This window comes from Dryobates pubescens, chromosome 4, assembly GCF_014839835.1.
Source record: "Dryobates pubescens isolate bDryPub1 chromosome 4, bDryPub1.pri, whole genome shotgun sequence".
In the NCBI taxonomy this organism is placed as follows: domain Eukaryota; kingdom Metazoa; phylum Chordata; class Aves; order Piciformes; family Picidae; genus Dryobates; species Dryobates pubescens.
Window position 1 is genome coordinate 25,096,417 of NC_071615.1, and position 12,523 is coordinate 25,108,939.

The following is a 12,523-nucleotide window of genomic DNA, read 5'->3' on the forward strand; positions in this document are numbered from 1 at the left end:
CCAAGAGGGATATGAAAGTGTTTGAGTGGGTCCGGACGAGGCCAGAAACATGATCAGAGGGCTGGAACATCTTCCCTATGGAGAGAGAATGAGAGATCTGGGGCTGTTCAGGCTGGAGAAAGAAAGGCTGTGGGGAGAACTTAGACTGGCCTTCCAGTACCTGAAGGGACCCTATGAGAAGGCTGGGGTGGGCCTACTTACAGCAGCTTGTTGTGATTTGTAAGAGCAAAGGGATTGAAGCTGGAAGAGGGGAAATTCAGACTGGGCAGTAGAAAGAAATTCTAGCATCAGTTCATATTTTCAAGGAAGGAATTATTCAGGAACTGTCCCTGGAAGTGTTTAAAATAAGACTGGATGAGGCACTTGGTGCCATGGTTTAGTTGATTAGATGGTGTTGGGTGATAGGTTGTACTTGATGATCTCAGAGGTCTTTTCCAACATGGTTAATTCTGTGGTTCTGTGTGTTGCTACTTTGGAGTTAAAGTCTCATTTTCAGAAGTGGCCACAATACTCATAAAACTCTGAATTGTGGGATTAAGATCCCTGCAGGCAAAATCTTCAAACATACTTTACATTTGCAGTGCATATATTTTTGGTGACATGAGACTAGTTTCTCCTTTCACTGTTTCCTCACTCCAGAATGTAAGAGGGTATTTTTTGAATCTCATAAATTCACGGAACAGGAAAGCTGTTTCTAGATCTTCTAGTTATATCTCTGAATTTCACTAACCTGCTGCCTATCACCGATGTCTGACAATCCCCGCTAAAGTCTTATTTCTTTGGACTAGCTCCATTTAAACTTCATTAGTAATTCAACAAAGGAAATTTTGCCAGAATGCTCTGCTTGATAGCTCAAGTTAGATAAGTAAAGTGTCTGTGACTTGAGACTAGACTTCAAAGGTAATTTGAAATGTTTGGTGTCAAACTAGATTGATATGGAAGAAATGGGTGGAGAGGATTAGAGATAGAATCCTTGGGTGTGGATTGTTCTAAGAAATATTTAATCGTTGTTTGGGATCTCAAGGTTCTGGGGACTAGGACATCTCTGATCCCCTTCCACATTTTCCATTGACAGTGCAGCAATATAAACTGATCATCTAAAATAGCAGTAGCCTTGCTTCTAAGAAAAAAAATTACTGAGCTAACCTGAGATATACTCAATGGTAATGAGAAACATATTTTACCTTCTGTGGATGCTGCTGAGAATTCTTGCTAGCACTAGAAGTGAAACCAGGGCAGAAAATAAAAGAAAACATTCTGAACACTAGTGGAATAGAAGCATCCAATTACAATGAAAGCATCTGGAGAAGTTGTTTCTGGGTGTATTGGTAATTCTAACATCAGTTCACATTTTCAAGGAAGAAATTGTTCAGGAACTGAGGGTACCTGAACCTGTAACATCTTTGACATCCTCACCATTAAACAGAGCTTCATATTCCAGTATTCAATAAATAAATTCTGAGGCCTTTGATGCATACCATGACATCAATAAGCCAGTAAAAATCAGAGAATGAATGCTTACAACTCATACATAATCATTCTTTTTCTAAGAGGCTATTAGTGTGTTCACATCCCTTGAGGTGTTCAAGAGAGGATTGGATGTGGCACTTGGTGCCATGGTTTAGTAGTCATGAGGTCTTGAGTGACAGGTTGGACTTGATGATCTTTGAGGTCACTTCCAACCTTATTGCTTCTATGATTCTATGATCACCTTTCTTTCTTTCTTCTTGAACTAGGTGGAAAATAATCTTCTGGGACTGTTTTGAAAAGACACTAAGCATCTTCAGTGCTTTTCATGATCAGCAGCTTATAGGAAGAGATAAGAATCTTATCCTGTTTGTTATACATTGTCAGCCCTTCCCAAAGAAGTTTATTTAACAACAGTTTACATTTTTCATTTGTAAATAGCACTGAGTATGTTTTGTATCATCTTAGGAGTAGTCTAACCCAGCTCAGGAAGAGGTTCTGCTTGGTTTCTTCACTGGCTTTGAGCTGGATGTTAGCATAATCAGGAGGAAATTATTACGCTATTCTTAAATTGGTTCAGCTCTTTTGAAATAATTTGATGACAATCACTTTTCCTATTCCTCTTTATAGAAGGCCTGTGATGTATCTTGAGATCATTGGACAAGTTACAGCTCAAGACACTTGAGTTGCTACCTGTAGTGAACTGGAGACCTAATACCAAATGCAACTGTCTTATAGGTCTGAATAGATTTATACATTATAAATGTAACAGTGATTTAAAAGCAATTTAAGAAGAACATGAAACACAGCTGGCAGTGCACTCATGCAGCCCAGAATGCAAACCATATCTTGGACTGCATCAAGAGGAGTTTTGCCAGCATGTCAAGAGAGGTAATTCTGCCCCTTTACACTGCCCTGGTGAGATCCCACCTCAAACGCTGCATCCAGTTCTGGTGTCCCCATCATAAGAAGGACACACAACTGGTGGAGCAAGCCTAGTGGAAGGCCACAAGAATGATCCAAGGCCTGGAGCACATCTGCTGTGAGGATAGGATGAGGGAGCTGGAGTTGTTCAGCCTAGAGAAGAAAATACTTTGGAGAGCCTTTATATCTGCCTTTATATCTGGTGGCAGGGCTATGGGGAATGGTTTTGAGCCAAGGTATAGGAGGTTTAGACTGGATCTTGGGAAGAAGTTCTTCAGTATGAGGGAACACGTTTCCCAGAGTGGTTGTGGATGCCCCTCCCTGGAGGTGTTTAAGGTCAGACTGGATGAGGTCTTGGGAAACCAAGTCTTGTTGAGAGGCATCCGTGCCCATGGCAGGGAGGTTGCAGTAGATGATTTCTGAGGTCCCTTCCAATGTAAGCCATTCTATGAACTTCAACATCACTCAGGACAGTTTAGGTTAGATGCATATGATCTATAAACTAAGGAGAATGGCTAATGTGAATCATGGACATAACTACCAGTGCAAACTTGACACAGAATAAGGGATGTTGCTCCTGACAGCAGTTAAAAGGACATTTTCTGGCCCTAATATTATTGCCTTAAAATTTAGTCTTCTTAACTGTAATTTTCTTGGTGAACACTAGATGAAGCCCTGATGCTTCAGCACAAAAGGAAGAAGAGAACCCAATGAGCTGTGCTTAGTTGTGCATTTTGCAAAGCAAAACCAACTTTTTTGGTGGTTTGCTTTCAATTGCATGGGTCATCACTCTAAGCTGAGAGTGTTCCCTGTCAGGGTAACCGAGCAACTACTTAAAGTGAAAAAGGCCTCATGCTTCCTTTCATTTTCACAATGTCTTTTAAGATGTATTTTCTCACTCTCTTTTTTCTTGTCTTTTTAAAGAAAAGATAGAAAAAAAAGGTGGTATAAATATCTTTCATCATCTACATTCAAGATGAGGTTAAAATTTCCATTCTGAAAAAGTATCTGTGTGGTTTGCTGACCCTTGTGTCTTCAAAGCCCATGTGAATTCAGTGTCTGAAAACAACTGACAAGTAGAGTGTTCTCTTCTCATATTTTCTCCTTGATTTTTGCTCCCTTCCAGCTTGGGTAAGATCAAAGAATAAAAAAGGCATGAAAAGAGCAGAGGGACCATAATGAGAGCCTAAGGCAGAACACACACTGCAGTCTTGTAGGTGGTGGGGAAAAGGAATCAAAATGATGAGGCTGTGTGGAAATGACTGTTGGGGTTTCTTTCATTATTAATAGCTTTACTACCTATACTGTGTTACTATAAGGAGCTCTAATAGAATAACACTGTTTGGTCAGCCTTCCACAGCCTGCAGAGGAAGTATTTCCATTAAGACAACATCTTTAGCACCAAACTTGGTAGAGTTAGATAATGGTTAGACTTGGTGATCATAAATGCCTTTTCCTACCAAAATACAAGCAAATGGATAACACATACTTTAAATTCCCTTACTGGGTACAGTTTATGGCTAAGCAACATGTAATATGTTTATCTTCTGCACACTTCATTTGACTTCACATCAATTATTTAAGTTCTTATCAAGATGAATCATAGAATGGCTCAGGTTGGAAGAGACTTCAGAGATTATCTGCTACAGTCTCCCTGGCATGGACAGGGACATCCCTCAGCTAGAGTTGGTTGCCCAAGGCCTCATCCAATCTGGCCATAAACACCCCCATGGAGGAGGCATCCACAGCCACACTGGGCAACCTATGCCAGAGTCTCACCACCCTCATACTCAAGAACTTCTTCCTAAGATCCAGTCTAAACCTGAGCTTAAAACCATTCTGCCTCATCCTGTCACTAGACACCCTTATGAGAAGCCCCTCTCCAGCTTTCCTGTAGGCTCCCTTCAGTTACTGGAAGGCAGCTAGAAGGTTTTCCCTGTAATATTCTCTAGGCTGAACAACCCCATCTCCCCCAGCTTGTCCACATAGCAGAAGTGCTCCAGCTGTTGGATCATCATTGACCCCCTCCTCTGGACTCTCTCCAACAGTTCTATGTCCTTCTTCTGAAATGTCACAAGCTCCTCCTCATGTATTCTGAAGCTGTATTACAGAACAGAGGAACAGCAATAAATGGTAAAACCTTATCTCAAATAGCTCTGCACTCAAAGGGCTCATGGTTGCCTCTCTACAACATGGGACAAGTTTTACACTTTTAGAGAATTGACAGGAATATGAGGAGGCATAGAGTGAATCTACCTTGGAGTGAGAAATTCAGAAGATGGCAGGACTCTCTTAGACCACTACATCTGGTCAACTTTTGAGCATGGAGATACCCCCAAGCATCAGTGATACATTTTCTTACCTGCCATATTTACCCTGAAAACTGCTGTGTATATCTGTGCTTATCTGCATTCTGTTATCCCTACTATAACTTCTCTATCTCAATGGGAACATTAGTTCAAAGGAAAAGCAGCAGAATCAGTCACTGGTCAAATCACATAGGGCCAACATTTTGCTCTGTCCATAACAAAGTAATTAGCTACTGGTTTCCTGACCCACTGCCATGATACTATTGCCACTCACTTTAATTAATGACATCACAGCTGAGGTTTTGGCATTAAGTTGTTCATGAATCTCTACAATTCCTTCAGCTTTTTAGGTCATGCTTTCTGAGAGTGCTTGATAAAATGTTTTCCTACTTGGATTAGATTGACCACTACTAGGAAATGTAACCAGCAGGTGACAGCATTGTTCCACTCCAATACAGAGCTGGAGTTATTTGATCAGGCTGGGAAAAAAAAAAAAAGAAGAAAAAAAAAAGAGAAGAATTTAAACCTGAGAGGGGGAACTTTAACAAAGCTAAAAATTTAGATTTCCTACTTAACCTTTGTTAGATTTTTTTTTTTAACCTACTCCCATCTTCAGGCTCAAATAACTTGTTGCAACAAATCTTTGATATATAAGACTTTTCAAACTCCATTACCTCATTTTAATCCCTCAAAGCAAACTGCTAACAATTTTCCTCTCATCTCAGAAGGAATTTCTCTCAGCAACTTGACTTTCTGTTTCCTATTAGGCATATTTTTTGACTGATAAGGGTTTTACTAGTGTCATGCAATTTTACATGAGAATTTTTGGGGCTTGAATAATGCTCTTTTTCCTAAGGAGGAGGGAGGTGCATGTGTAACTGACATTAAGAGATCTGTATCATTCCCTCAAGCAAAGCAGGAGAAAGAATTCTGTGCCATAATGCAAGTTAAAGAACATCTAATATGCAAGTTACAACACCTCCTCTACCTGTATAGAATTGTGGCTGTGGTGGATTCTGCAACAAATCATAGAAGCATAGAAACACAGAGTATCTCAAGCTGGAAGGGATCTGTAAGGGTTGTTGAGTCCCACTCTTTGCTCCTTACAGGACTACCTAAAACCAAGCCATGTGACTAAAAAACATTGTCCAGACACTCCTTGAACTCTGACAGGTTTAATGCCCTGGGCACTTCCTTGGGGAGCTTGTGATTGAACAGACTCTCAGTGAAGGACCTTTTCCTAATGTCCAGTCTGATCTTCCACTGATGCAGCTTCATTCCATTTCTCACATCCTGACACTGGTCACCAGAGAGAGATCTGTAGCTCTCCCTCCACTGCCCATCTTTAAAAAATGTAGGCAGTGATGAGATCACCTTCCAGCCTTCTCCAAGCTGAACAAACCAAGTTACCTCAGCCGCTCCTTATAACTCTTGCCCTTGAGACTTTTTACCATCTTGACCTTTACCATCTGGACACACTCTAATAGTTTGATGTCCTAATAGTCAGGTGTCTAAAAGGTCACACAGTACTCAAAGTAAGGCTGCACCAATGGAATGTGTCCAGAGAAGGGCAACAAAGCTGAGGAGGGGTTTGGATCACAAGCCCTATGAGGAGAGGCTGAGGGAGCTGGGGTTGCTTAGTCTGGAGAAGAAGAGGCTCAGGGGAGACCTTATTGCTCTCTACAACTACCTGAAGGGAGGTTGTAAACAGGTGGGACTTGGTCTCTTCTCCCAGGCAACCAGCACCAGAACATGAGGACACAGTCTCAAGCTGTGCCAGGGGAGGTTTAGGCTCGATGTTAGGAAGGAGTTCTTCCCAGAAAGAGTGATTTGCCATTGGAATGGGCTGCCCGTGGAGGTGGTGGAGTCACCACCACTGGAAGTGTTTAAGAAGAGACTGGATGGGGCGATTGGTGCCGTGGATTAGTTGATTAGATGGTGTTGGATGATAGGTTGGACTCAATGATTTTGGAGGTCTTTTCCAGTCTGGTTAGTTCTATTGAATGCACTGCAGAGTGGGAGAACCATCTCTCACTAGCTATGGGATCTCTCTGCCTAGCTATGCTGTACTCAATGCACCCCAGCTGCATTATTTAAAGTTTCATCTTAATAATCATCCACAAGGTAGTAAAACTTTGTAAAATTACAATTGCTTAACTTTTACCTAAATGGATTAATGCATTTATGATGTATTTAATATTATTGTACATTACATATAATCATAAATTATTATTGCTAAAATAATATACAAATGTGTGTATGCACAGGTATACGTGTGTGCATTATAACAGTACTAAAATTAATGTGTTCAATCTGTTAATGTATTGATTGCATTTAATTAATTGATGTGGAAATGTATGTATAGTATATGCTTCTAAACTGGTCATTGCAGTCTAGTGCAATGGAATTATATATATATGTGTGTCTCTCTCTATATATATACACATATATGTTTACCTTGCACATACTTCACAGCCATGTCTTCTGTGGCAGATCCTTCTTGGAGATTCAGAATAGGAGCCTGGACTAGGAGGGTTACCCCTTGCTAGCTGGTTTGTTCCAGTTTGCATCTGTGCTCTGGAAATCTGGCTTCTGTATCACAGTGCCAGCAAGATATGTGGATGTAACTGATAAAGGGAGCTGCAAGAAAAGCCATTGGGAATGGAATTTTGAATGTGCAGCTGTATGTAGTGCTAATCCTTTGAAGAAATACACTGCAAACATCTTAATTTGAACATACAATTAGTAGATTATAGATTTATATTTTAATCTTAATCCCTGTGCATCATTAAAACGAGAGTAACAATGTCTTCACTCACTGCAGTTCAGGAGATTAACTTTGAAGAAGCACTCAGCTGTTATATCAAGGCACTCTGTAAAATCTCTCAGAGTTCTCTAAGACTCAAATATTCTGTTTCCAGTCCCAGTGTTCAGTAAATGATGTCTGAAGACATGCAGTGAATAATAAAGGGGATAAAAAGAAATAACTTCTCCCCTAAGAAGCACTGGCCATCCTTGTACCCTGAGTGAGTCAAAGGTCCTCAATGGTAAATTGAATGTGATTGCACAATTGTGCACAATCAAGGGCAAATCACACCATGTAAGCCTTTGATCTTGGAAATGACTGAATCAATTTAGTTGAAAAGTTCATTTTGAGGCAGGGAAATTTTATCCCAGGTGATAAATATTTGGCAGAATATCAAGTAACTGAACAAAAAAGAAGTCATTAGTGATGGAAATGTGGGAGTGATTATAATAGATATTGCCACTTCTAACTACCTGGAACTATTTGCCTTCATTGTAATGCTAATTGGAAGAATTTTGTTTTAAAAACTCTCAGAAGTGAAGAATTTAATCACTAAATATGAAACATTTGCTTCAGTCATAGAATTATAGAATGCCTCAGGTTGGAAAGGACCTCAGAAATCATCTACTCCAACCTCTCTGCCATGGGCAGGGATGCCTCTCAACAAGATTTGGTTTCCCAAGGCCTCATCCAATCTGGCTTTAAACACCTTCAGGGAGGAGGCATCCACAACCACTCTGGGAAACCTATTCCAGACTCTCACTATCCTCATACTGAAGAGCTTCTTCCTAAAATCTAGTCTTAATCTTCTCTCCCTCATCTTAAAACCTTTCCCCTTAGTCCTGTCACTAGACACCTTAATGAAAGTTCCTTTCCAGCTTTCTTGTAGGCTCCTTTCAGATATTGGAAGGCAGCTATAAGGTCCTCCCAGTTTTCTCCAGGCTGAACAACCCCAGCTCCCTCAAGCCTATCCTCACAGCAGAGGTGCTCCGGCTCTTGGATCATCCTTCTGACCCTCCTCTGGACATGCTTCAACAGCCCTGTGTCCTTATTATGATGGGGACACGAGAACTGGACACAGTATTCATGCTGTTTATGTCAGTAACTGATTTTGAAACAATGCTTTTATATAAGAGAACTTTCTTCTAGAAGACAGGAAAACACTTTGGGATTGATCTAGGATGCAGGAGAGTCTTGCTCAGGTAAGCTACAGATTTTCTTTCGTACGTGAATGGATTCATAGTTTGATAAATGACTAATGCATTTTTATGCTATGATACTGAGTTGGCAATGGGAAAGTATCAAGTTGCTATTTATCATAGCTTTTGGGGAGAGGTTGGTTTGATTATTTACCAAGCTCTATCAAATTGCTGTATACAACCAGACACAACTACATCATTTAACTTACACTGAGTTCATTGTAGTCGTGTATTGTAGGATAAGCAGTAAGGATTAGCCTTAAGTACATGCCACCAGAGGAAAACTTTAATTAGGAATGATTGAGGTTGAGTGGTAATTACAGAGGTAACAGTTCACGCCTCTATAGTTAAAGACTGAGTCACTGTTTCCAACATAAAACATTATTTTCTGCCTTTTCTACTCACTTATTCAGAAACTATGTGGTTACATCCTAAGGACAATTGGGGGTTTTTAATAGGTAAATTCCAGCTGTAGCAGTGGAAATAAAAAATACATTCAGCAAACAACACCCATCTTTCAGAGACTGAAAAGATTCCTTAACTGATGGATGTAAAATATTTGGGCTCAAATACAAAAACTGCTGCTGGAGAAGCTTTGTGCAAAGGTATTGAGGTATTCAAAAGCAATCCGAACACTGAGTGATAGCTCATAATGTGAATTACGCTGGTTAGTTTCAGCTCATCTTCCTGAATTACATTACCTTTCATGTCCTAACAGCACGCTGGTAACTCCTATTCTCAAGTAGATTACAGTCATTAATATGCTATGGGTGACATAGTTTGAAAATATGTTCCTAACGTAGCAGAATGTTTCTGCCTTGCTTTTAGCTAAATTATTCCATCCCAAAGTTGCCTCCATAAATTATATCTTCATTTCTGCCTATACATATGCATTAATTTAAAAGCAGTGATGAAGAAGACTGGAGTATTTGAAATCTTACTCAAAGAAGAGTTCAGCTTGCACAAGTACCCTAAAAGGTATATATACAGAATTAACCAGGTTGGAAAAGACCTTTGAGATCATCAAGTCCAACCTATTACCCAACACCATCTAATCAGCTAAACCATGGCACCGAGCACCTCATGCAGTCTCTTTCTAAACACCTCCAGTGATGGTGACTCCACCATGTCCCTGGGCAGCCCATTCCAATGGCCAATCACTCTTTCTGTGAAGAACTTCTTCCTAACATCCAGCCTAAACCTTCCCTGGTGCAGCTTGAGACTGTGTCCTCATGTTCTGGTGCTGGTTGCCTGGGAGAAGAGACCAATCCCATCCTGGCTACAACCTCCCTTCAGGTAGTTCTAGACAGCAATAAGGTCTCCCCTGAGCCTCCTCTTCTCCAGGCTAAACAACCCCAGCTCCCTCAGCCTCTCCTCATAGGGCTTGTGCTCAAGACCTCTCCCCAGCCTTGTTGCCCTTCTCTGGACATGTTCAAGTATCTCAATGTCCTTTTTAAATTGAGGAGCCCAGAACTGGACACAGTACTGAAGGTGTGGCCTAAACAGTGCTGAGTACAGGGGCAGAATGACCTCCCTGCTCGTGCTGGCCACACTATTCTTGATGCATGCCAGGATGCCATTTGCCGCCTTGGCCACCTGAGCATACTGCTGGCTCATGTTCAGCCTACCATCAACCAGTACCCCCAGGTCCCTTGTTTGATTTGTGTGTGTGTTCTACTCTCAAAAAGGATCATCAAATATCCGGCAGTATTGCTAGTTAGAGTGCTCTGCCCTAAGAGTCACGTCTATCCGGTGTGTTCTATGGCTAGCAGTTTCTTACCCTCATAGACTTCTTTTAATTTCTTTTTTTTAATAACAAATGAAGCATTATCTTCTGGGTATGTAAGACAGGCAACTGGAAGAAACTACCTTAGAGGAGACGGTAACACTGGCATCAACAGATTAAACTCAAATCCTTATACAGAAAGAAGTGGGATTTTTTATTTTGTTTTAATTATTTTTTATTTGAACAGTTCACAGAGTTTAGTGGAAAGAATTAACACAAAATCTAACCAGGACAAGAATTATCAGGGTTGGTTATTGTTCACTATTTCATGGTGTCTGTTGTATGAATTGAATTTATCGTTTGCATTCAAATTTTTAATTAAAAATTGAATTTTTCACACTGTTCAGAAGGGTCGTAGGCCCTTTATGAAAAAGGAGGAAATATATTACCCATGCCTCAAGGATCTTGCCTTCTAATTTTAGATATGACACAGTGAGTGCAGATGACAAACTGCGCAGAGGTGATGAAAGTGAGGAGAAGGCGGCTTGCAGCAGTATGTTCAGGCAGAGATTTGGTTTTGGCATTCAGAGACAGAGTGACTCAGTTTCAGATTGGTGGGGTGTTTATTGTAGAGTCATCCTGCAGATCAGTTTAAGAAGGGAGTGCTAGGGAATAATGGAATGGGAAAAAAAAAAAAAAAAGAAAGAAAGAAAAAAAAAGATTTTGCAAGCCAGAAGTTGAAAGTGAGCTGATGCACCAGGATGCCAGTGGCAATGTGGAGAGGCTGTGGGAGAAATGGGAGATGAAAACACTGGCATAACTGTCAGAATGGATGGTGATGTGTATTTGTGTCTATCACTGTGCATTGAGGGCTAAAGCCCATTTAGCAGCGTAGTTAAGCACGTGCTTTAGTATAAAAACCGTGCAATTACAGATTATTTAGCCCATGTGTTTTGATTTTGTCTTAGCTGTTGGGTTTTTCTGCAACTCTAAACATGTTATTTGTGTTTCATTTGTTCTGGCTTCACCTCCGTTTCCTCTCCTTTTATCTGGCTTCATGTAAATTTTTGCATGACTGCCACTCTATTGCAAATTTGCTCATGAGGGATATGTGAATTTTATCCAACATGATGCTAGCTGTTTATAGATTCATGTGTTTTCTTTCTTTCTCTGAACTGCTTTCTCTTTTGCACTAGGAATGGATATTAGAAAAATAACACCATTGTTTAATTGTGAGTGCTTCTACTTTAACCAACTAATTAACTATTACTTCCAAGTGGGAGCACTTCTGTGGGAAATGTTACAGTAAAGCCTACAGAAATTTTGCAAAGGGTGTGGAAAGGATGTGAAAGCCCAAAGCCCCTGTGGGGCAGCTGAGGATGAGTCAGATCGTATCTACTAGGACTGAGCACTCCAGAAGTGTAACCTCACCACTGCTGGAGGAAAGGTGCAGTCTAGTTCCTCATCCAGGCTATGGCACCTGCACAGTGGAAGAGGCATTGAGGGTACGGGCCAACACTCACCCCACCCATGTCAAACCTCTGCAGAAAGATGGAAAAAACTGTTTGATCCCCTAGAGGAGTCTTACTTAAAAACAAATACCTTTTTTAATATATAGTTATATTGATTGATATAAGTACATGTGTGTGTCTACAATCTATCAATTAAAAAGAAAAAAAGTGATCAGCTTTTAGTATGATAATGAAAGTACTTTTCCCCTTTTAATCCTTTCAACACCTTCTGTGGAACCACAAGTGGCATTCACTGAATACTGTTTGTATTCCTTTTGAGTCTTCTCCTTGAGACTCACTCTAATCATAACCTGCAGCTGACCCTAACAAGATAATGATAATAGGCTGGTAGATAAAAGGGGAGGCTCATTTTGGATTTCTTTATCTGTATGCTTCCATAAGATATAAATCTGGTATATGCTGTGTGTGACTGACCCCATATGGTTGTATCCATGTCCTCTTTTGATTCTTGCTTTTCTTTTCAGACTGTCGCATTAATGCAGGATATATGAGATAGAACATCAGATGGACTCCTCTGCTGCTATTCTTTCTTCATTCTGTTCTCTTTCCAGATTATTTTC